This window comes from Myodes glareolus, chromosome 3 (assembly GCF_982192425.1).
Source record: "Myodes glareolus chromosome 3, mMyoGla1.1, whole genome shotgun sequence".
Lineage (NCBI taxonomy): Eukaryota > Metazoa > Chordata > Mammalia > Rodentia > Cricetidae > Myodes > Myodes glareolus.
In genome coordinates, this window is record NC_142028.1 from 58,176,259 (window position 1) to 58,199,928 (window position 23,670).

General features: G+C 43.4%; 1 long non-coding RNA gene across 1 annotated transcript in view; it reads right to left on the bottom strand.

The window, feature by feature from the left end:
• Positions 1–23,670, bottom strand: part of LOC148122663 (uncharacterized) — a 294,155-nt gene that overhangs the window by 109,567 nt on the left and 160,918 nt on the right. The window contains exon 3 of the long non-coding RNA XR_015737479.1: positions 22,210–22,317. This is a non-coding gene — a long non-coding RNA (uncharacterized LOC148122663). The remainder of the gene's footprint in view (positions 1–22,209; positions 22,318–23,670) is intronic.

Sequence of the window (23,670 nt, forward strand, 5' to 3'; positions counted from 1 at the left end):
TTAGGCAACACTCAAACATTCAAGCCCATCCTATTTGTACTTGATTGGCCCACGCTCATTAGCTTATCAAAGTCCCTAAGGTGGCTATAATCTGTACTGTTGGACATTTCTGACTTTTCTACTGTCCCTCCGCTTAAAAACCTGGCTCACATTCATCACCCTCTTGATCAAGTTACAGACAAAGGCAGCCTTCAAATGAGGCCTATTAAGATTTATTTTTAATGAGGAGATAATTCCTCTAACAACACAAGCCAGACTCGTGTGGGCATGATTACACAATCAGGCTGTCTTCAAAAAAAGAGTAAAGAAAAGCAGGTTTGTGCCTCCCTTGGCTCGCAAGGAGGTCAGCCTGCCTTGATTAACGCCATGCTATTAAAAAGCCACACAGTACAAGGGAGAGCACTTGTGAGCCCCCGCCTCCCCGCCTAGGATTAAACTGTCACTGTGACAGAGGGAGTTTCTGGTCCAGGAATGTGGACATCTTTAGAAGGTGCATGTCCTGAGCTGTGGAGCTGGAAGTCACCAGCGGAAGGCCAGCCTGTTCCTTCTCCTGGCTGCACTGTCCCACATTCCCTGAATTCCCTGGCTAACACTCTGTGGTTTTCCTGTGTCACTGCAGGGAAAAAATTTGATAATTAACCTCAACATTTTGGGGTCCCTCTGTCTGATTTTTATGCTTATTTTATAGTGGAAAGTGATGTGAAAAGAAACTTCTCATATGCACTTTCTAAAACACCCAAGTCATCTTTAGACGTCTCTATCCTATGGGCAATCCTCTTTTTTAACTCCAGGTAAACAAATCACTTTACTTTAATAAGTAATTTATCTAGCAATCTCTTCATATTTAAAAAACTCCCCAAAATATTCACGGATATGAAATTATCTTATCATCTAGTTCACAACAAGGAGAAGTCAGGCCATCGTAGACTCTGTGATCCCTAATATTACTCCCTGGCTCTTTGGCTCTCCTCCTGTAGCGCTGCTGAGAGAGCTGATTAACCTACTCAAGAAGTAGATGAGACTGAGAAACAGCACATTGTTGAAGATATTTGTGTGGAACCGAACTTAGCAGGAACATCAAGGCAGAGCTCCTAACCACAGGCAAGGCAGACAGATAAAAGTGGCCCTGGGGAAGCACTAGGGTGATCGGCCATGCCATAGGATGCTTCTGCTTGTAATCCTAGACTCAGTCAAGTGGTTAGCCTGTTTGTGAAAGCCCAGCAGGAAGTGCTGTGCCACGGTCAGGGGATAAGAAAAGGGATCACAGACAATGGGATGGTCCAAAAACAGGAGACTGAGTCTAACGTGTCCTAGGGCACAGTGGCTCCTGTCCCCACCAGATGGGCGCACACATTAACACGTTCCCACATGACTCATGATGGACTCTTGCACACTTCATCTGTGTAGTAAATGTGTCCTCTTCCAGTTCTGTCAACACTCAGCTTTTGTTTTCATTTTTCTCCCACTTGGTTGTCATCTTTTTTGCGCACTGTTTTGGATTTCTAGAAGTCTCTTCATTCCAACATTCACACGGCTTTTTTTTTCTTCTCTGTTCTTCTTTGTTAGTTCAAGTAAATCACGCACAGTAACTTGAGGCATTATTTCTAAAGCCCCCCTGGTTCTGCATCTCTTTGACCAGTCATCTTCAGGTGTAGCACTGAGTTATTGGGTTTGCTCTTTCATTCTTTTCAGGCTTGTAATTATATTGATCTTTGATGGTAAAGAATCCATTCATCCTGCCTTTTCCTATATCCTCTGCACACGAAGAATATGATAAAATAAGTACTTTATATTTAGCTTGCTTAGCATACGTTACTTCCTGGTTCAAATTTCATCAGCCATTTTGGTTTTCATTTTCCAGTATAAATTCCCTTCACTGGAGGTAAAAGTTGGGCTTCTAATGTGAATCCCAACCAGTTTTTAAGGAATGACTCTCACCTCCCATTCATGTGTTTTAAGTGAGGTTTCATCCACCACCTCCCAGTGAGTGCTGTAGGTAAAAATGCTGGAAAACTCCATCCTTTGAAACTCCACTTAATATTTCTCCCAGATGAATGTACTGCCTCACAATAGGACTCTTTGTCTCTCACACTTAACAGGCTCTTTGTCTAGGCTGGACTCCAGCATCCCAGAGTAAAATGTCAACGCTCTCTGTTTAATCAGTGTTTGATTCTTGGCTTGTATTTCAATAAGGGGATGAAATGGTAATTCAAATGTCGTCGTAGATACCTCTTTGTCCCCTTTCCTGGTATATGTTATGTGAATCTCAACAACACAGAATTTATTTTTGACCTGCATCAATCCCTTGGAGAAATGTGCTATTCATTTGCCAAATGGCTAAACAGCTGCGCTGACATGTCAGACACCAAAAGCATGCATATCCCTCCCCATCGACAAGGTCATTTGATTGCACTTAGCGGCTGCTGCTTCTTCCTCTTCTTTTCCTCCTCCCTTTTTCAATTTAAAATTGTCAGTCTCTATTGCTAAAAGACTACTAGCTCCAAAAGTCCATTATGAGGAACACTAATCCATAACATAAATTTTTTAAAGCATGGTTTTTGTGGATCAAAGTGCTTGAATAACCAAACACTAACACCAAGACAAAGAAAATAAAACAGAAAAGCATCCTGATTCATTTGATTGATTAGTTCCTCAACTTCTTTGGCTGTAGCAATGGTTCTCAGACTGGGGTCTCCAGGCCACCAGATAACCTGTAGCAATGCAAACTTGTAACACGAAGGGGCCTGCTTGTTGGGGTTTTCTGTCCTGCCTGGTTCCCACAGCTGTGTTTAGCCCTAAAGAAAATCACACAGAGGTCTCCATAAGTTATAAAACTGATTGGCCTATCAGGCTTCTTATTAGCTATTATGACCCATTATTCTGATCTATTTTTGCCATATGGCTCAGTACCTTTTTCAGCTATCAGGTCACATCCTGTTTCCTCGGTGGTCTGCGCAGGACTGGGAGGAATCAGCTTCCTCCTTCTCAGAATTCTCCTCTTCTCATTGTATCACCTCTATTTCCTGTCTGGTTTTTCCACCTATAGTTTCTGCCTGGCCAGTCAGCATTTATTTTAAAACATGATTGACAGAATACAGACAATTCTCCCGCACCACAAACTATTGGGTCCCGACAGTAAATTATAGAATCCAGAACCCTAGAGAGGAGAGGAGGCCTTGCAATCTATATTTCACCAGCCTTTGTGGGGATTTTGGTGTATATTTAGCTTTAAAAGCCCCTGGAGGGGGTTGGCATGGTGACTTGCTGATGAAGAACACTCGTTCTTGCAGTGGACTCAGGTTCAATTCCCAGCACCCACACAGTGACTCACAACCATCTGTAACTCCAGTTGCAGGGGCTCCAATGCTCTTTTCTGACATCTCTGGGCACCAGGCCTATGTGTAGTAAATAGACATATGTGAAAGCAAATGACCATACTCATAAATTAAAAATAAATAACCATAAAAAAATTTAAAAAATTATACAAAGAACTATTTGACTATGGAATTCTTGGGTTGGGATCATCTTCCTCCATCTTGGGGCCATCCTGCTTCAGTCACCTGGGAGCCACACAGCAGATCTGGGTACGGCCTGTGATTCCACCATGATACAAGCTGCTAGGTAATATTGATACTTGGAGCACACATTGAATAGCAAGACCTTAAGACACTGATAGCCTGAGACAGGCATGGCTGGCGTGCATTCAGAAGACTATTTAGACAGGTTCTACTAAGAAAAATCCCCAGCAAAGTGTTCCCTGCGCTCCATCTGACCAGCCGTCCTCAGCTCTCCACACACATTTGTTGAAAGATGAGTGGAAACGGCAGCCAGATGTTCCCTTATCAGGCCATACCAGGTGGCAGATGAGGAGTTGGGGCCACACATTCTGGAACAGGGGGAGTTTTCTTGCAATTACAAGTGCAAAGGTAACATGGTATGACATTGACAACATGCAGAACTACCATTAGACTCAGTTTCCGCAGTCAGTCAAAGCACCACTGGTGGGTTTGCTGGTAGGAGAGGCTGACACTGTGCCACAAACGTGACGATGATGTCATTAAGATGCAGGAGCTAGTTGTCACCTCATGGTTCCATAGGAGAAAAGGATGTGAAAGCCAATGTCAGATCATCTTGTTTTCTTCTACCCCTGGGGAATACAAACTGCCTTTTCATCCTGAATCTCTTTGTGTAGTTCCATGTGTCATAAGAACCTGCTGACATACCCACCTCTTTGTAAACTGTAGACTTTACAAGCATTCGAATTGCCCCTGATCCTTTATTTTAAAAAGAAGAAGGGAAAAAAAAGTATATGTGTCCATACACATGCACACATATATCAAGAGACTGGAAAAAAGACAAAACCCCCAGTCTCCCCTATGGGTTTATAACTTCCCCTCATCTCTAAACATTCCAAGGAAGAGTTCCTATTTACTTGGGCTCTCTGCCTGCTGCTGTGTGGGCTCGGTGATGGGCAAGCTTGTCCAATGGGAAGAAGTTAGCTGAATACAAACTAGAAAAACCAGAGAGCTACATGTGAAAAGAAAACCAAGTCTGTGAACTAAGGTGCGGTCAAGGAGAGGCAGTTGGGAAGACAGTAGGGGTCAGCCGCTGGGGTTGCATTTGGAGATTAAGGCAAAATGGTGTCCTAGCACCTGCTGCAAGTAGAGAAGCTAACAGAGGGACAGGAGCGCACGTCCATGGCCTTGAACTACATTGTCTGCCAGTACATCTCTTAGAGGAGAGTTCTAAAAGAGTGCAAATTTTATTTTTATTGATTTGATGTCAGAATTCTACTTTTATTTATTAAAGCAACATGCCAACTCTGAGGTGATACATTATTACCCGAATAACATGTTTCCACATTCTATCAATACAAGGATTTGTTACATTTATAATAAGAATGACTAACATCTACTTCCTCCTTTAATAAAGGAACTATCCCTTTAAAATGTAAACAGATTTATCTGGGGCCTACTTTACCACCCTTCACCAGAAGATGTTTGACAGGAACTAGATATCATTTGTTACTGCTGTTATTTTTAAAAGATTTATTTGTTTGTTTGTTTTATACATATGTGTATGCCTAAGTGTGTTCATGTAGGCATCTGTAGAGGTCAGAAAGGTGTTAGATCCCTTGGAATTGGAGTTACAGGTGGTTGTAAGCCTCCTGACGTGGTTGCTGGGACCCTAACCCAGATCTTCTGCTAGAGTGGCCAGTGCTTTTAATCCCTGAGCCATCTCTCTAGCTTCTTTTCTTGCTTTTTTAGAAACAGGATCTCACATGGGTCAGCATGGCCTTGAATTGGTGATCTTCCTGTCTCCACTTACCGAGAGCTGAGATTACAGGTCTATATGCCATGCTTGATTTATACGATATGGAGAGATGGAACCTGGCTTTATACAGCAGAAACCCAAAGCCTTTTGCATACTGGGCAAGTGTGCTACAAACTGAGCTAGAAGCAAGATTCCAAAGCGTTGCCCTGGTTTACTTTGAGCTCTTTGTTGTCGGTGTTGTTGTGAGTTTTGTTTCTCTGTGTAACCCTATGTCCCAGGCTGCCCTCAAACTCAGAGATCTGACTGACTCTGCCTCCCAAGTTCTAGAATCACAGGCATGAGTCACCATGCCCAGATTATCTAATCTTTATAATTGAGCCCAATTATGCCATATGAAATATTCCGTCAGCCAACTGAGCTGCATTCGAAGCTCTAGGCATCATTTTGGTTACCACAACTTGGGGTGGTTGCTAGCATCTGGCACGGAGAAGCCAAGGGAGCTGCTAAACATCTGCAATCTTAATTAAGACCTTGCAGAACAAGGAGTTGTCTGGCTCAAAATGTCGGTGGCACTGCAGATTCCAACTGGAGTCTGCTTTGGGGGGAAAATCATCTCGATATAATTTATGCACTTACAGTAATTAAAACTCTAGGGGAAGTTTTCTACATATATTAAGTAAGGGGCTATTTTCTCCCTTTTATTTAGTCATGTCAATCCTAATAATGACCAGGCTTGGAGGAACAGTCTTATTATAATAAACTCAATTGACAAAATATCTAATTCTATGCCATCCTATGTTAAAGTTTTCCTGCAAGTAACAAAATATATGTTGGTGGATCTGACTGGTGTGGTCAGTGCTTCCTATGCAGCCATCATCTTGGCTAAGTTATTGCCAAGCAGGGGAGGGGGGTACTGCCTGATGGTAGGAGCTCCGTGGAGTTCGTATGCAGGCTCAGTCCCGCCACCTTTAAGCCCTGTTCTTTCCAATTTGTTCTAAGGCTCCTTCTAGACTCTGAACTCTTGTTCAGTCTGAACTCTGGATGAGAGTCTTCTCCATGAGGGAATGATGCCTTTCAGTCTATCTCTGACAGAATATTAAATAAAGGCCAGGTCAGCCTCGAGTTCAAGTGTTTGCGCTGCTCCTGACTAAAAGTTAAAACAAAAAAAGGAAAGAAAAGGAGGCCTTGCCAGCGCTAAATTATGCCTAAATGGAAACGGAGTGTTTTCCCGACTATGAGAAATCTGTATCCAAATAGAATTTGAAAAATAACAAAGTGTGGATTCCCACAACACAACAGTGAATCAACACTCACATCTGCGGGATTTGTTTTTTCATCTGCCAGACCAACATCATCTTACAAGCCATGGCTAGCACCAGCTCACTCTCCCTGTCACCCCTCCGAGACCAAGCGAAATAGTTTTAAACACACACACAAAACAATTTGCATCGACTTCATTGTAACAGAATGTAAAGCAAAACACACCTTTGAAGTTCCCCACACAGATGGCTCGGCCCAGCCCTCCCATGGTAAATGCTAAGCATAAAGTGTGACTTGAACCACGGGAAGCTGAGGAGACCACAAATACCTAACACCACACAGAGAAGGCACCGCAAAGCCACCGACCTAAGGGAAATACGCTCAGTCTACCATCGCTCCGAAGCACTTGCTCTGTCACTGGCTCTTCAGCGGCAACTCCTTCTCTTAATGGGAACCTGCTAGTCGGCTTTTTCATCTGAGCAATGGGGCCTGCTCTCCTGGGTCTCATAATTTTGGTAGGAGAAAGGGATATGCCTACTACCTTAGTGATATATACTACCTGGTTCCCATGGTAACATGCAGCAGACATCGGCAAGGCTTCCTCAGGTTTGGAGTCATACTGAGCAAGCTGTTTTGACCTCAGCACCCAGTACACACAGCTGCACAGACTCTTAAGCGCCTACAAATCCTTCGTCAATCTTCAGCCTTCTATGTTTCGAGTGTAGGAAAGTTCTTTTTCTCTTCTGTTCTCGGCTTCCTCTCTGCTCATAGACTGGTTATCAGCCCTTACTTTGACTCAATAGCCCAGTCACACAAGTTAGAGAAAATCAGGATCTTTACTTTTAGCACGAGCAGCACTCACCGACGTAAGCCATAGTTTCACATAGCCCTAATCTTTGCGCTGAAGCCAAGTCATCCCTCTACCTTTCCTTCCTCTGGAGTGATGTTTGCACTGTGCAAAATGGATCTCGTTTTTCCCCTACTTCACACTCTTTACTGGGGACCGGGAGGATTTGATTAATAGTGTGTTTGCTGCATAATCATGGGGATCTGGGCTTGGATTTCCGGTACCCATGGAAAACGCTGGGCACTGTGCTACATGCCTGTAGTTCTAGCACAGGGCAGAGACAGGCAGATCCCTGGGCCAACTCAGTGAACTCCAGGTCTCCAGAGTCAGTGAGAGATGCACTCTCAAAACTCAAAGTGGCGAGCAACAGACAAAGACACGCAACCCAACATCAATTTCTGGCCTCCTGATCCATATGCATGGATACTTGCAAATACGAGCAAGTATCTACATACACACGAACACACACATGCCTTCCGTTGGGTCCTTGTTCTCCTTTGGATAAAGGCCTTCATATGGGCTACAGAGCTTGTCGAGACACGGTTACCACTCAACTTCTCTATCTTTAGCCCTCAATGAAAAGTCTGCGTCTGCCATATGCTTCTGTGCACACATGTGCACAGAGCTGCTAGGGTCCTAAGCACTTGGTGACTTTTCCTGCTAGGTCTTATATAACCAGCACCTTCTGCCAGATCCCTGTTCCCAAAATGTACACTATACACATCAAAGTGTATAAAGGAAGGCATAAAGTTTTTATTTTCATTTTAGAAAGAAGCCAGTTGGTGTTCTCTAATCCAAGTCTTAAGAAGTAGCATTCCTACTTCTAGAGACTCTGAAAAAAATTTGCCATGTATTTTGCTTTTTGCTGTGACAGGGTCTCATGTAATCCAGGCTAGAACCAGGCTTTCTATGAATGAGGACACCATTGACCTTCTGATCCTCCTGCCAACACCTGCCAAGGGCTGTGCTATGAGCATGTGCAACTACCCCACACCAAGTGTATGCGGTGCTGAGGACCACACCCTAGGCCTCATGCTGAGCTGCATGCCAGTAGCATGGAGGAGACTGCCAGCTACAGAGAGGACCCTAGGGAATTCAGCTGACAACACAGAAGGACACAAGAAGAAAGGAGGCGAGAAGTTCAGCAAGACCCCAATCTTTTTGCTGCAGGGATAACGGGAACCTTAGTCTCTAAAGAGGAATTTGAGCATAATCTTATAGCACGAGCCCAGTAAGGATCTTGGTGGGAAGTAACGGTTCCTTCCATGTGATTCTTAAAGTGCAAATGAAAATTCTAAAATCAATGTGTGCTATAAGAAATAATCATACTTGAAAGTTGATGAATAATTATATGCAAGCTAGGCTTTTAAGAAAATGAAACCAGGGTGAATTTTATGTCCTCATATTAGTAGGTTATTGCTTTTCTGGTAAGCATGTTTATATACAGGTCCACATGTGGCTAAGTGCATGTGTGTGTGCAAGTGTACGGGAAATCCGAGGTTAAAATGGACGTCCTTCTTGGTCACTTTCCATCTTGTATATTGATGAAAGGTCCCTCACTCAAGCCCAGAGATCACCAATTCAGCTGCTCTAGCTAGCGAGCTTGCTTCAGAAATGCCCTGCTTCTGACTTCTGAGTGCTGGAGGCTGCCATGCCCACCCAGCATTTACTTGGATGGTTGGAATCCAGCCTCCAATCCTCATGGTTCCATGGCAAGAACTTTACCCCCAGATCTTTGTTAGGGGAGCTGTAGTGTCTGTGGGTGAAGCTGAATGAAAAAAACATACTTTAGAAAACAGATAAAAATTAAAATGCCAAGATGACAATAAGACTAATGAGCTCCTTTCTTGGCTTTTATAAGTTTTATGCATCTCCCTAATAAAAAGTTAAGTAAAATCATTATGAGATAGATTAGGAGGAAATATACTTGGTATCTTAGATTGGGTTTCTTGGGAAGTTGGCTCTGAGGTGGAGATGTACATAGGACCTAGTTCTGTATTCTCTCGAAGAGGTTACAGGAAGTAGAAACAGCAGAAAGTGATGTTAAACCATGACACAGACACAGGAAGGACCACAACTCTACAATGGAAGCTTTGGAACTGGCATTAGGGAGCCGGATTCTTGGGCGCCTCTTCTCACCCTTCTACTCACATATATATGCTGACCAACCACCAGAGGGACACGGTTAGGACAAGACACTCTAGCTGAGGAAAAGGCGTACAGGGTGACGCTTGTAACCAAGACCCTGAGCTTTCAGCATCGGGGGTAGGAGGAACCGTAATCCCTGAAGAGGAAACTGGACAAAATACTATGGCATTCACTATCCTCATCATTTCCTCACACTTTCTTCTCTTTGGGGTGTGTGTGTGTGTGTGTATTGTATGATATTCACAAGCATGGATGATTGTGTGTATACAGAGGCCAGAAGGACAAGAGTGAGCATCTTCCTCTACTCTGCTTTGTTTCCTTGAGAGGGTACCTCAAGGAATTTGGAGTTTTTGTTTTGGCTAGTTTGGCAGCAAGTGAGCTTCAAAAATATCATCTCTGTCCCGCCACCCCCAGCATCAGGATTTCAGGCACACAGGGCCACGCCTGGCTTTTTATGTGAGTACTGGGAATCCTAACTCAGAACCTCATGCTAGCAAGGTACATGCTCTTGTCCATGGAGCCAGCTCCCCAGGCTCATCTCTCCCGCTCTTACATATTTCCAATGACGATGTACCCTGCTCTGCGTCACGTGGAGCCGATGATGTGTTTGTGAACTGCTGGCTGTTGTAAAGAGGGGGTATATTTGCATAAAGAGGGCATGTTTGGACAAGACAGAGATCTCCTGCTCTACATTCCTCTTGCAAGTGGTTTTCATTGAAATAGCAGGAAACTAATGTCCTCTTAAAACTTTATTAAAATCATCTGGATGTACTCAGCCTAATAAAAGCACAGTGCGTGGCTGCTGAACTTCCTGTAGCTGTAGATATGGAGAAAAGGCTTAAGCGGTAACCCTACATTTGCAATCATGTAGACAGATATGCTATAGGCCTACGGAAATATGTCTTTAATGGGGTAGGCTCACTAATGGCATCCCTGCGCCATTTCTGGGGCAGAACATTTGGTGTCTTACGCTATTCTGTCTCACATGATCCTTTTGTTGCCGGTATGTTCACAAACATCAGTACCATCTTGCTGGGCCTGCACCTCATCTTGTTCTGTCTAAGACATCTCACCTCTGTACTGGGGAAAGGTTCTTTACCAAGTGTGTCTTTACACAGAGCTGTCCAATAACCACAGACTTCAGAACCATGTCTGCTTCCTTTTCTAAACACCAGCGGCCAGTTCCACCATTGTAACTCAGTGCTACTTAGCCATGTTAAGACTAACTGTTAATCAGAGGAATGAGGCAGCCATATGTAATGAGTTCATTCACATGGAAGTGGCAAGGCTTTCCTCTCCCTTCTCCCTCAGCCTCCTCTTGCTTCCACTCTCTCATCAGATTCTCTCTTTCCAATTTTTTCTCTTTCTTTTCTTTATTTTTTAAAATCAATTTCTGGCAAAAAAAAAGAAAGAAAAAGGAAGAAAGAATTTTGAGCTGTTAGAGAAAAATGGCAGAACTATTCACTAAGGGCACAAATGTATATGAGTCACAAACATGCCCTCCAACTTCAACATGAAACCTTAACTGTATTTGATTGTAGAGCTTTGAAATGCAAAGAGAAACATAAAACACAGTAGGGAGAATAGTCTTTTGCAACCGGGAACTAGGAGGAAGTCTTGAATAACATTGCTCTGGCCAATGTATACAAGCAGAACACTACATTTAACCTGTGGTCATGTGCATTAAAGATGAGTATTTTTTTTTCTGTGAAAAATTAAAGTCCCAGACCTTGGAGAACTGTTGTTTCCTTGTGTAGTGAAGTCTGTAAGATGTCTTTTAAAAATGCAACCTTTTTAGGGGAGGAGATCGCTTCTCTCCCCTGCCCTGTGCAACTAGTTGGGAAGGGACCTGAAACAAGGGAGTCGCTGGCAGGTAGAGACGTTGGGGTTCACAACAACACAGGAACAGTCGAGCTGCCCAGTGAGATGTTGAACCTTCCTAGGAGACAAATAAAATATCTCTTCTGTTTTCTTTTGATCTTGTAAAAGCATAAAGGCTTGTCTGCTCTTTCCTTGGCTAATAGACTGAGCTTCAAACAAAGAAATCTCGTTTTGAAAGTTATGGTCAGGAGAGCTCCACTGAGGAGGATGGGGCTGGCCAGGAAAGGGTACGAGCTCTGGGATTTATGTTGTGTCTGGCGTAGAGACTGTGATAACCAAGTCTCGGGGGGGGGGGGGGCTGATACAATTTAATTTTGACGAATGACCAGTTTGGTAAGTATTATTTACATTACTGCAGTTGGTGCTGTTTCATTCATGTTTGAGCAGCCCACGGTGTCTTCTGTGAAATAGTTTCTCAAGTTAATCACAGGCCGCCTCTCCCCATTGTTAAGTCACAATTACGAGGATGATTGGTAATGAGCAAGCTTTGCTTTGAACTAAAAATGAGAACATGAGCTCATCACTCAGCAATCTAAAATTGTAACCTTTTTTTTTTTTGCCTGAGAAACTTCAAAAGTATATTTCTGACGATCTACAGGGATAGAACTAATATTTTTTTTTTAATTTGCTTCTGCTTTTAAAATACAAGTATTTGTGTGTGTGTGTGTGTGTGTGTGTGTGTGTGATATGTATGCACATGGTGCACATGTGAGCATATGAACATGTGAGGTATATGTTCGCCCATGGGTGCTCTTGTTCCTGCATGAGCATATGGAGGTCAGAGTTCAGCATCTGGCATTTTCTATCACTCTCCACGTTACTTTTGGAGGGATGGCCTCACACTGAACCTGCTGCTCTCCTGTCTGGTGAGGCTGGAAGCCCCAGTGACCCTCCTTTCTCTGACCAATCAAGGCTGGGGTTGCAAGAATCATCCCATCTAGGTTTCACACAGATGTTTGGGATCTGAATTCAGGTTCTCATGCTTGCATAGGCCACCAGCATCTCCTCTATGGAGTCAGATCCATAGCCCTATAATATTAAGCAAAAGACAAGATTTAAGCAAGACAGCCCAAGTATAGTCTCATTCTTTTAATCCATCTGGACTTGTGTCCTCCAATCTTTATCCTGGTGTGTGTCTGTTTATTCTGTGTTTGCAAAGCACTTCACGTACATCTGTCCGTTTTCTGGGCAAGGGTCAGCAAACACATTTATCACAGACCAGGTAGTATTAGGTTTTGAGGCACCCATGGTGTCTGAAACAACCACTTAGGCCCCACATACAAAGTTGTTGCTGATAACACATAAGCAAAGGGGTTGGCAGTGTTCTAATAAAATAATTTATTCATAAAACAATGGGTCAGAATTAGACTAGTGCTACCACAGACTACGAAACTATAGACACAAGTTAAAGAAAAAGTTGTTTTAGATATTGCCATGCTGGGGGTGGGGCAGTGGGTAACTAATAACAAAAGAGAGTGACTATCATATTTCTCATCTTAAAATTAAATTAATCCAGTTAAAGTTCAGTGTGATGTTTTACTCAGCTATTTTGGGGAGTGTTCTTTGCACCTAGTCAGCCAGCATGTTTACTGATTTTCCTGCCTCCTCACAGCCTGCCTAACGAACTGCTACCCCAGGTCTCACTCGGTCCTCCCGCTAATCCATTCAGTTCATCCTAACAGTATGGAAACACAAAGGGGAGAGCAAGTACATCAATGTGTTTGTCTTATAAGCGATTCCTCCTCTGCTCTCTTTCTGCTTTAGACAGAGAAACCCAGAAATTCTGATTAGAAAAGATTTATAAACACAGAAGGTGTTAACCAGATCCTGAAGGCTGCAAGTTCAGAGAAACATAGGGAACAGACACGCAGGACCCCACGCTTCCAGTCAGGTTTTAGAGACTGCTGCCATGTTTCAACCAGCCCCTGGCCATTTATTCAACTGGGAACAAAGTGTCTGCAAGGCATGGGTGCTCTTCTTCAAACTCATCAAGCATTCATTGAATGTCATGTGGATATAGAGTTCAGGGAGTGGGCTCCTGTCAGGGAAGGACTCCCGGGTAGTACGACACAACCCGTCTGTCTAGGAGACAGTCCTGAAGGGAGGGGACAGATTTGGGGTTGGTGAGGTGAGATGACAAAACAGGTGTGACAAAGCCATCTTCCTTTCTGCTAGACATTTGGTGCCAACCCTACTCCAGGACACAACTCTACACCAGAGAGGTGCTGCGCCCAGACCTCTTGCTTAGGTTTGTCTCCTTGGGGAGGAGCTTTACTGGCGCTCTCCAATAGGGTGACAGGATTCTCCAGATACTATGAATGGCAAACATATCTGAGTTTCTATGCATCAGTCACAAATGTTACCATTTGCTCAATCCTCATATCTGACTAACTAGGAAGCGCCATTATCATCCTCATTTTATACGTGGGGAAACTGAGGCACAGCAATAGAGAGAAACCTGTACAGTCAAGCCTAGCCCTGGGATTTGTGTTCTCCATGTCTCTTCTTCACGACTCCCATGAGGAGTGAGAATATTGTACTGAAATCTTCCATGGGAGAACACATCCAAGTCGTAGCTAGTACCCCAGGCCTTATGCAAAGCTTCCCTCTCTCTCTGACAATGGCATCAGGAAAGCTGACATCTGTAGATACCCAGCTTTGCTGCACGATGTGTACTGATCACTGTACTTGGGAGATGTGAACATAAACACCAATCTACACCAATGAATTCAGCCATTTTTGGTAAGAAAGAAAATGAGAGTTTTCATCTCTCTTGCTTTGCATCTTGTATCTATTTTCTCAAATTGTGGTGCCCACTATTGAGGAACAAGGATGTAATTAATTCTTGCCCTATGACCCCAACATAATATAAGTATGGGCAATAGCAATAGTAAAAAGTAGCTAAAATAACTGTGACCTAGCAGGCGTTGTCCAGGGTAGATCCCATGCATTGCTACTATTCCATTGAGGGAGGGTACTGTAAGGTATAGAAGGCAAAGGAGGAATTAAATTTGAGGTTTTCAAGTGGGCTTTTGGTAGATAAAAGGGCAATGACTATTTTATTGGCTACATGACGTCTTAATAGGCAAGTCTGAGATTTGATTACAATGGCCTTTGATGTTAACATCAAATAATTTTGCCTTTCAAGGAACCACTCACAATAGTTGGTAATTAGTATTGTCTGGGAGCATTCAAAGGTTGAAGTGGCTCAGAGGTACTGACTGCAAAATAGCAATACAAGATTAGGTCAGGTCACCGCACTCGGAGACCACTTTGATCTGTCCTCCTCTTCAGCATGTGGACATACCGATAGCAAGCCACTAATGCCTGTCACTTGCACTATGCACACAGCCCCAATACTCTCAGCCCCAACCATATATTGTAGTCTCCTCCTGATACTTTCACAGTGTACATAGTGGAGCCTTTCCAAAGCCATGGCTCTCCCATACAGGACATCCCACGCCAGCCTTTGTTTAGGATGAGAAGAAAATCTGCGGCACACCGGACAGTCTGAGCCCTGCTGTGTGTGGATCCCTGTGCTCCAGCCTCCCTCTGTTTCATCACCACCTTTTCTCCCTTGGCTGCCTTATATCCCTTCCTGATTTGGGTTTCATTCTCTCCCCCTGAACCCTCATTCCCTAACACGGTTGTCCCATTCATAAACATACTTATTCTTCAGGTTCCAGTCTGAATGTCGCATCTTTGGACTTCCTTCCAAAGGAAGGAAGTTTGGAATAGCAGTTCCATACTCTTCCTGTATTTCTCGGCAGGTATCTCAATCTATTTATTTGGTTTTTGTAGCTACGAATTCTTTTGTCTGACTTTACCAGAGCAGACGTCTGTCTTGCTCACTGTTCTGATCTCAGTGCCTCACGTCACACGTAGAATGTGCTTGGTACTGTCTGTGGACATTGAATCTTGGTGATGTTGTGAGCCTAAGGTTTGCCACCCAGGCTTCCACACACAGCATTGAGGTGGTCAGGACCGATACCAGTGATAAGCAATTTAAATGCTGTTGATTTATATCTAACGGATATGGTTGCATGGACTGTGAACTATCCAGCTCCATTACTGTCCACCTAGACATTAATATCAGTGGTGTTGATTAGAAACATAAAGCACAACAGCTCTTTATTGGGTAAATGAAAGAATAAATCAATGGAGGAATGACAGAAACAATTGATTGGTCATTAATCCAGAGTTATCTACTGGGGTAAGCTATATTTGACAGACAATCTTTCCTAAAAACTGCAAAATTCCATGTGGATATAAATGTCTTCATATGTCATATGTCGGAGCCCCAATTATTTTGATATTACATGTGTTCCAAATGAAAACCTTTCCCTCGTCATTTGAATTCCACAAGTACCTTTTATAATCGTGAACCTCACCCTCCAGGTGACAGTATGACATCGTGTTTTGACTTTTTTCAGCGTACAGGGACCACATTTTTGATTTGCAGTGAGAAAGAGCTAAAAGCTGCACTCATTTGGGAGCCAGAATGCACTTTCAATATAGCGTCTTCTCCCCCGGGACCCCTTGACTGACAGCTGCAGTACGATAGTACGATAGCGAATTAAATGCAATCATCAGGGGAGGAAAAATGTGACATCCAGAAGAAAGGTCTAGATTGTGGTGCTGAGAGTCAAATTAGAAACTTCAGATAACTACATGGCTGTTTGGCTGTGGTGCCATTCTCCAGGCCTTCTCACACGGACCTTCTGTTTCTGACCCCAGGCTTTAGTGCATCCGAAACTGATGCGTGCTTGTTAGCAATAGCATCTATTAGTACCTTTATAAAGGGAAATGGTGCAAGAATAAAACAAGGTCTTAGAAACAAGATGATGCGTACAGCTCAGCAACGAAGAATTTGCCTTTCATGCATGAGGTTATTGTTATAATCACCAGCGGGGCAAAAAACAATCCTTCCTCCTTCTCTCACTCTCATTTTTATTGATCAATTGATTGATTGATTGATTGAGGGTTGGGGGCAAGATTGTTTTTGGCAAAGTCTCACGTATCGCATATTGACTTTGACCCACCATGTAGATGAAGTTGGCATTGAACTTCTGATCCTCCAAGCTCTACCTCTCCGGTGCTGAGGCCTCAGGTCTGAACACCATACCTGACTGACCTCTGGCCTCTGGACAAGCACACACACATTTATATACACACGAGTACCTACAAACACATGTAACACACTATTGATGACACACTAGCACAAAGGCATTTAATAACAATATTCTAACAATAGCGCTCTTGTTGTGGGGATCATCAAACTAGAGTTCCAAGAAAGAATGGAGACCACTGAGGGGAGACTCAGGCTGCATCGCCATATTACTGTCTGTTGGTGACTGCTATCATGGTACCATGGCAGAAGGAAAGAGAATCAACTAGTTATGACAGACCCTTCACAGCCTACAAAGTCTAGCACACAGTTTGTCTCCTCACAGAAGTTTGCTGAGCCCATTCTGTGGTGACATTAGGTGACTCCAAGAGACTGCTCAGTGAATGAGCACTCTGAGGAGGAGACACTGCTTTCTGTGTTGATGTTGAGGTTAGAGATGTAACTCGCATCACACTCTCTTTGCTCTGTAGTTTCTAGAAGAAACATGCATGACTTTGATAATAACAACCCATTTCTGTCTATACAAATAGCATAGCCACCATTACAATAATATAACTAATGATTTTGGAACAATTCTCCAAAGAAACATCAAGCTCACAGTCCTCTGTCCTCTTAATGAATTTTCAAGAGAGAGCCTGCCAGCCCATTTCCACCTGAGAAAGAGGAAAGGGTGAGCAGGTGCCCAAAGAGTGCCCCCACACACAAACAACTAGGGCCAGAACCACCGTATGTTCAGCATACACCCAAAGAAAATGTGCTCAACATAGTGCTGGCACGTCTGCTCTCGTAATACCCACAATAATCAAGACATGGCTACCAAGGGGCCTACTGATAGATGAATAAAGAGAAGCTCCCTGTCCCCCACCCCGCCACACACACACATGCAATGAGGTAATAGTCAGAGACAAGAATGAATTGCTGACATCTGTGTCAAAATGGATAGAATTGGAAGACACTTTCTTCAGTGAACTATCCAGGCATGGAAAGACAAACAAGGCATGTTATCAGTCATCATGGAGGCAAAAAGCTTCATAAAACAGCCTGCAGGTCATTAGGGATTAGGAGGAAAGTGATATATTCAATAAACAGACGTCATGGCTTCCTGTGTTTTATGCTGAAATGGGGTAACTGTTGCCTACAACTATTCATGGCATACTTTAAAATAACTAGAGGGCCTTGGTTCTTCCCAGCGCACAAATGATAAATGAGGGAATGGAGATGCAAAATCCTCCAACTTGATCATTACTCATCATGTGTACATGCATTAACTTACTGTACTGAATGTCGTAAACATGGACACATATGTAATAATTTAAAACAGGTTAAGTTGGCAGTTTATCCTCAAATCATGGGCCCTTCTACCTGAAACACACTAGGAGATAAATAAAAATAGAATATATTTTCAAACCTTTACAACTTCTTTGAACATTAGTAAAATTAGGTATTTTACTATTATCTTCATTTTATAGAAAAAGACCTTGAAGTTCAGATGGCTCGGGAAACATACCAAGAATACTGGGTATGCCCGCCATCCCAGTGCTAAGGAGGCAGCAACAGGCGGATCTCTGGTCAGCCAGCCTAGTCTACTTGCTATAATCCATGCCAATGAGAGAATGTGTCTCAAAAAAAGGACAGTTTACATACTCAAAGATGCACATATATACAATATATACACATACAAAGAAATAAACACACCAAGGTCACACAGCCACAAAGAGGCAACATAAGACACAACTTCTAGACCACAGGGCTGGATTTCTCATTTTGGATACTATTAACATGGAGCCTGGATTGTCCTTTGTGTCCTAGGAGGTGGCATGTTATTTCAAGATTGCTCGACAGCCATTTGATGGCAGTAGTAGGTTTTCTTTCTCCCCATGCTGTAACAATCAAGCGTCCCTGGGCTACTAGTTCCTTCAGGGGCCATGTCCCTGTTTTAGAACTCTACTTGAAGCCACTATCTTCAAATACTATGCTTTCTGCCTTTTCCAGACAGGTCAAGGTCACCTCTGTTCAGTCACCCGAGCAAGCTCTTCTCCACGTGTGCACATCTGGACCACAGCCAACTTCAATTCTCTCTCATTTACCTTGGAAGGAAATGCCAGGTGCCCACAATCTGAAGTGACTTGGGATATGGATCCAAAGCTAAATGAATAAAAAAATAATGAATTGCCTTGCTCTCATTACCAGAAATCTGAGCTAGAACTGGATCCATGTGCTCAAGGCAGGGACTGTTGAGGGGAGGCTGGGTGGGAAGACCTCAAGTTCTGAGTATTCACCGCTTCACTTAGAGCTAATCTGATGAAGAAATACAATGAGAATTGCAAAGTCATCAAAGATGATGGGCTTTTCTTTATGACCCTTGGCACCAGAACAGAGGGTCTATTTTTGTGGGTTTTTGAATTTCCAGAATAAAGAGAGTAAGAATGTTTAGGTAATGTTTGGATGGTTTGGAGACTGTTCTTACATTAGTGATAGGTCAATTAATATCAGAACAGTTCAAAGAAGCAATTATTTTAATTTATAAATCACTTCAGAGGTAGGAAGCTGCCATCCATTAATGTGGTTTGTGCAAATCAGAGCGCGCATGGTTGTGTGTTTGTGTGTGTGCTTCTCTCCCCATGTCATCCTATCCGGCCCGAGTTCCCAGACCGGATTACATACCTCCCTGATTATGTATTTGTCTCCAGGGCTATGCCAAAAACATAAAGCATCGAATCTTGACATTTGAGCCCTGGCTGAGACCGCCTTCCCTTTCGAGTTTTTGCTGAGAGGTAGCATCACAGATGATGTGACTTCTAAAATTCACCTTCTACCCTTACACTGTAAACGGCAGGGTCTGTGAGCGGGGAATCCTCATGAGGTCACATTGCTTCCCAGTGATTGTGCAAAGAAGAGAAAACCAGAGTGATTTCCGGGTAGAGTGAGCATAGTGAACAGTTAGCTGGTGAGTGGCTCTAAATGCCAATTAAAGCCTTGCAAATCAAGCTTTTTTCTTTTTATGATTTTTTAAATCTGTTTTGTTTTTGCTTTTTTTTTTTTTGAAACAGGGTTTCTCTGGGTAGCCCTTGTTGTCCTGGACTCAATCTTTAGATCAGGCTGGCCTCTAACTCACAGAGATCTGCTGGCCCTGCAGCATCATGCCTGGGTTTTTTCTTCTTTCTCTTTCGCTCTTTCTTTCTTTCTTTTTCTCTCTTTCTTTCTTTCTTTCTTTCTTTCTTTCTTTCTTTCTTCCTTCCTCCCTCCCTTCTTTCCTTCCTTCTTCCCTTCTTCCCTCCCGCCCCCCCTCCCTTCTTTCCTTTCTTTCTTTCTTTCACCAGGTGAAGTAAAACTTTCTTCTTGCTTCTGGGGCACCCACATAACATTTGAAAAAAAAACTGAAAAACTCCTCAGTGACAACAAAGTGCCAAGCACTGTGCCCAGCACTAGAGCTATGAAAAGACTCATGGCAAATGCAAACTTAATGGGGAGGCCAACTAGGATGTTGGATGGTAAGAAAACCTGTTGCCATGGGTAACATATAAGGTGTCAGAGGTCCCTTACCTCTTCTAGAAGTTTTCAGAAGGACAGGACTATCACCTCAAAGCTGACATGAACAGATTTAGCCCAGTGACTTGGAGCAGAGGAGGTGGAGCTGGGGAGGAATGGGGTGAAGCATAGCAAGGGGCAGGAGCCAAGGTCTAGGAGCAGGAAAGTTTCTGGCAATCCCAGAAAGCAGAGTTCAAGGCGAAGAGCTCAGAAGAAAGAAGGGAGTGGGTGGGAAGTGGAGCTAGCAATGTGAGTAACCACAAGAGCATTAAATATTTCCTAAGTCACAGGAGAGCTGAGCTGAGGACATTGGTATATGTCATCAGGATATGGCATATTGACACTTCCTCTGAGCTGAGGAATACTAGGGCAAAATTAGTGAAAATCAACAGGAACAAGAGAGTACTGCTGCAAAAGGGGCATGGGAGCATGGTGGGGGAGGTGGGACTGGGCCCAGGGCAGTGAGTGTGAGACCAGAAGGTGGAGCTTCTTATGGTCAATGAAATTTCAGAATTTAGTTGCGACTCAATCCCGCTAATAATAACCCAATAACCCTTTTCAATACGTATCTTTCTCTCCTAATAATTTAGGGTATAATTCTGTTATCAGAAATCAAGATTCAAGCTAATGGACACACACACACACACACACACAGAGAGAGAGAGAGAGAGAGAGAGAGAGAGAGAGAGAGAGAGACAGAGAGACAGAGAGACAGAGAGACAGAGAGAGACAGAGACACAGAGAGAGATTGTATTTTAGACTTTTGTTTTTCTGTTGTGCCCACTCCACGCCTGGTGGCTATGTTCCAGGGCTGACCATTGCTATCCTTGCTTTCAGACCGTGCTTCTCTTAGTCATGGGGCTGGTCCCCAGAGTGCCAAGCAGGTGTTCACACAACAATCAGCTCTAGAGATGAGAAACCACAAGGTTACACAAAAGATCATTCTTTACAGAGAGGAAATCTCTTCAAAGGCAATGTTGCAGCTAAGACAACAGCCAAGAAGAGCCTATCAAGGTAACTCCAACACACAACCAAGGCCTTGGAATGAAATGATGCTGAGCTAGAGACTCGGAGAAGAGTATTAGGAGGAGCCTTGTGAACCATAGTGTGGCAGCTTAGAGACCAGGACATGTGGATGTTAAAGTCACTTCCTTAACAACTAGACATTGGCAGACCCATCCACAAGTTGAAAGAAATGGTCTGCTTTGAGCTATGACATTCCTGTGTGATTGTTGCAAATTGTTATTGTGAGATTTCTACGTCCTACCCCCAACTGATAGAGCCTTCGCTGTAATACATTTCAGTGGGAAAGCAAAGCAGATGGCCTACATAAGAAGTCTTAATTAGAGCAATGATTATAGCCCATGTCCAGGCTGCTAGGTTTGTCCAGGCCACCAGGTGTTGGTCTATAATCCTGTCCTATTCTGGAAAGAAGAGGAAAATGAAGCTGCAGAACTTTCCACTTAGAGGAACACACCCAAAACAAAGAGGACCTGTGGGCCAGGTGCCCCACCAGTAATTAATTCAACTCTTTAATTATGAAAGTGTTTAGGAAACTGAAGTAATGAGATGATCAGCCTTGGGGATGTCTATGCTCCCAGGACCGTTCTGCCATTGCCAAGTCTCCTGTGCCAGCTGGGAAGGAATGTAAGCATCTAGAGGAAGGAGATAGTTCTGTGTGTTAAGCGCTTGCCACATAAGTATGCAAGCCTCCGTTTCTATCCCTAGATGCCACATAAAAGCTAAATGCAGTAATACAGGCGTCTGTAATCCTCATGCTCCCGTGGGAAGATGGGCGACGGAGACAAGAATCCTGGGAAATGTGAAGTACAGCCTGCTATATGCAGCAGGGAGACCTGTGGCAAACGGTGGAAATGGATGACCAGCACCCATAATAATCCTCTAGCCTCCACATTCCACACACATACCACACAAACACCCCGAACGTACACACACACACACACACACACACACACACACACAGAGGATTTACAGAGAGACCGTTGTGGGTGTGAGACTGGCTTCCACTTCCTACTGTGACCTCAGGGATAATACATCTCAGCCTCAGTTTTCCAAGTCTATAAACTGGGGGTCATTACAGATGAGGGAAATCCCAGGACACTGGGTAAACGTTGTCGCTTACATTTTGTTGGCTTCTTGGCTCCATCAGTCTCTCCTATTCGGTGAAATACCGGGTTTTACAGCCTCCAACTATCCCACTGGTTATTTCTTCTGCAGTCATCACCTTCCTCTGGAAGAGAGAGCAGACTATGTACTTGGCTTCGTTTTATCACACCAAAGGATGGCTGTTAATCAAGGCATGCTATAAAGAAAACCATGAGATTGTCTTCATGATGAAAGACTTACCTAAAGGCTGCTGTTTGTTTTTGAAGGGCTGTTAGTGTCTAGCAAAATTTAAAAATACAAAACAAGATGTGGGCTGAATACATGGAGGTTGAGGAGGAGCTTTCTTGGAGCTGTTAATTTATGTATGGCTCATATAACATGTTACATCACGCTGTTTTGAAAACAGTATCATAGTACCATTAAATTTAATCTTCTGGTTCAATGACATTATCATATCCAAGTCAAGAATACTTGTTCCTGTGAAGGTGTATTAGTGGCTAGAATCTTAAATAATCATTTTTATTTGGATAAATTTCAACATTAACACCCCCTACTTTGTCCATGTTTTGTGGAATCTTAACATTCAGAAGCCACAGGAAACTGAGTAGTCTTGAAAGAGTATGGGCATGGACCCACTTGGTAATTAGGTGCTAGCCTTCATAGGACTTGAGTCAGTTTTGTAGCAGACTCGGGAACTGTGAAGTCTGCCATTTGAGTACCAGCTCCGCCTCTTACCAGATATTTGATCTCAGTACAAACCGTGTTGTCTCGAAACCTCAGTTTCCTTCTCTATAAGACGTGAGAAACAACAATGAGATCCACCTTATAAGCTGTCGTTAGACTTGAACCCCAGGACAGCGCTCAGAGTAGGCCCTGCCACACAGGAAGAGGTCAGGAAAATAAGCCGTCATCCACTGTCAGCTGCGCTGCCTTTGGCAGGTCACTCCAAGCAGCCTGGACTCTAAACATTTCACCTGTAAAACACAGGCCTCCTTCCTGGCCCCCCTTCATGCTCTGCCCCCCTCTCCCTTTCTCCTTTATGCAAAGTCTTTCTGCAAAGCCTGGAATAGCCTTGAACCCATAATCCTTCTGCCTCAGGCTCTTTCATACCAGCAAAATACAGGCTTTGGATGAGAATCGGTATTTTCTAAATTTAATTATTCTTATATGGCTTTTAAATTGGTTATGGGATCTTTAGATAAGTTAATACATGAAGTGGTCTTAGCATACCTATGCTACCAACATAAGCAAGTATCCCATATTTTAGCAAATAGGAATGTATGCCATCTCAGAGTTCTGTTTTGTCTCCGATGTCTCTAGGCAGGCAGTCCAGGATATTTGGCTAATTCTCTAACAGAGAGGTGATGAATTTGCCTGAGATCTTTTTTCTTCCCATAAAACTGTTAGAATCCTGTCTCCCTTTAAGGGCTTCCCAAGTGCGGTAAGAGCTAGAATAGGTAACGTATCTATATTTGAG